The sequence below is a fragment of the Cherax quadricarinatus genome, chromosome 61, assembly GCF_038502225.1.
Source record: "Cherax quadricarinatus isolate ZL_2023a chromosome 61, ASM3850222v1, whole genome shotgun sequence".
NCBI lineage: Eukaryota > Metazoa > Arthropoda > Malacostraca > Decapoda > Parastacidae > Cherax > Cherax quadricarinatus.
In genome coordinates, this window is record NC_091352.1 from 14,987,525 (window position 1) to 14,990,024 (window position 2,500).

Consider the following 2,500-nt stretch of genomic DNA (forward strand, 5'->3'; position numbering starts at 1 on the left):
ACTCCAGGAGCCAATTGCTGGACCAGGTCTGCAGCCTGTCCAGATCCCTTTGTAGTTCTGCCTGGTCTTCGATCGAGTGTGTTCTTCTCATCAACTTCACGTCATCTGCAAACAGGGACACCTCAGAGTCTATTCCTTCCGTCATGTCGTTCACAAATACCAGAAACAGCACTGTTCCTAGGACTGACCCCTGCGGGACCCCGCTGGTCACAGGTGCCCACTCTGACACCTCGCCACGTACCATGACTCGCTGCTGTCTTCCTGACAAGTATTCCCTGATCCATTGTAGTGCCTTCCCTGTTATCCCTGCTTGGTCCTCCAGTTTTTGCACCAATCTCTTGTGTGGAACTGTGTCAAACGCCTTCTTGCAGTCCAAGAAAATGCAATCCACCCACCCCTCTCTCTCTTGTCTTACTGCTGTCACCATGTCATAGAACTCCAGTAGGTTTGTGACACAGGATTTCCCGTCCCTGAAACCATGCTGGCTGCTGTTGATGAGATCATTCCTTTCTAGGTGTTCCACCACTCTTCTCCTGATAATCTTCTCCATGATTTTGCATACTATACATGTCAGTGACACTGGTCTGTAGTTTAATGCTTCATGTCTGTCTCCTTTTTTAAAGATTGGGACTACATTTGCTGTCTTCCATGCCTCAGGCAATCTCCCTGTTTCGATAGATGTATTGAATATTGTTGTTAGGGGTACACATAGCGCCTCTGCTCCCTCTCTCAATACCCATGGGGAGATGTTATCTGGCCCCATTGCCTTTGAGGTATCTAGCTCACTCAGAAGCCTCTTCACTTCTTCCTCGGTTGTGTGCACTGTGTCCAGCACTTGGTGGTGTGCCCCACCTCTCCGTCTTTTTGGAGTCCCTTCTGTCTCCTCTGTGAACACTTCTTTGAATCTCTTGTTGAGTTCTTCACATACTTCACGGTCATTTCCTGTTGTCTCTCCTCCTTCCTTCCTTAGCCTGATTACCTGGTCCTTGACTGTTGTTTTCCTCCTGATGTGGCTGTACAACAGTTTCGGGTCAGATTTGGCTTTCGCTGCTATGTCATTTTCATATTGTCTTTGGGCCTCCCTTCTTATCTGTGCATATTCGTTTCTGGCTCTACGACTGTTCTCCTTATTCTCCTGGGTCCTTTGCCTTCTATATTTCTTCCATTCCCTAGCACACTTGGTTTTTGCCTCCCTGCACCTTTGGGTAAACCATGGGCTCATCCTGGCTTTTTCATTACTCCTGTTACCCTTGGGTACAAACCTCTCCTCAGCCTCCTTGCATTTTGTTGCTACATATTCCATCATCTCATTAACTGGCTTCCCTGCCAGTTCTCTGTCCCACTGAACCCCGTTCAGGTAGTTCCTCATTCCTGTGTATTCCCCTTTCTTGTAGTTTGGCTTCATTCGTCCTGGCCTTCCTGCTTCTCCCTCCACTTGTAGCTCTACTGTGTATTCGAAGCTTAAAACCACATGGTCACTGGCCCCAAGGGGTCTTTCATATGTGATGTCCTCGATATCTGCACTACTGAAGGTGAATACTAAGTCCAGCCTTGCTGGTTCATCCTCTCCTCTCTCTCTTGTAGTGTCCCTTACGTGTTGGCACATGAAGTTCTCCAGTACCACCTCCATCATCTTAGCCCTCCATGTATCTTGGCCCCCATGTGGGTCCAAGTTCTCCCAATCGATCTGTGTGTGTGTGTGTGTGTGTGTGTGTGTGTGTGTGTGTGTGTGTGTGTGTGTGTGTGTGTGTGTGTGTGTGTGTGTGTTAGTTGATTATATTTTCAACCGATCGCTTCCTCACTCTTTCCCTGTCTCTCTCTTTGCAGCTGCTAGTAGAGTCTGATGGCACTGTTTCCCTCCTCCTTCATGTGTCTTGATGCCCGGGATCGATGCCACCACCTGTGACAAAGGCTCCTTCTCTACCTCCTTCACTGGCACCTGACTTCTTTCCTGGTTCCTCACTTGGCTTCTCTACAACCTTCCCTGATACCTTCCTTCTATCCCTCCTTCCTTCCCTGGCGCCTTCTCGCTTCAAGACAGTCTAACTTCAGCTTTACAATCCCCACAGTATTTTGCACACTATTACCTTAACTCTGTATAAAAACTATATATACAGACATGATTCAGCCCATTCCCGCACTGCTAGTTACCTATTTGCGATTAAATATGCTTTGCAAACGTAACCTAACGTAACCTAAAGTAAACTAATGCAACCTAAAGTAACTTAATGTAACATAACCTAGCCAATCGTAACCTAAATGGACCTGTTCTAACCTAACCTAATTTTTTTTAACCTTACCTGGTCTATTCTAACCTTAATTGGTCTATTCTAACCTTAATTGGTCTATTCTAACCTAGCCTATTCTAACCTAAGCTGATCTAACCGACTGCAGCTATAACTCAGCTTGCATTAACTACGACTAAATCTGGTTTACGAACAGTAGAGGGAAGTGAAATAAGAGAGAACAAACAGGAAATATGAAAGATTTGTCTTCTCCT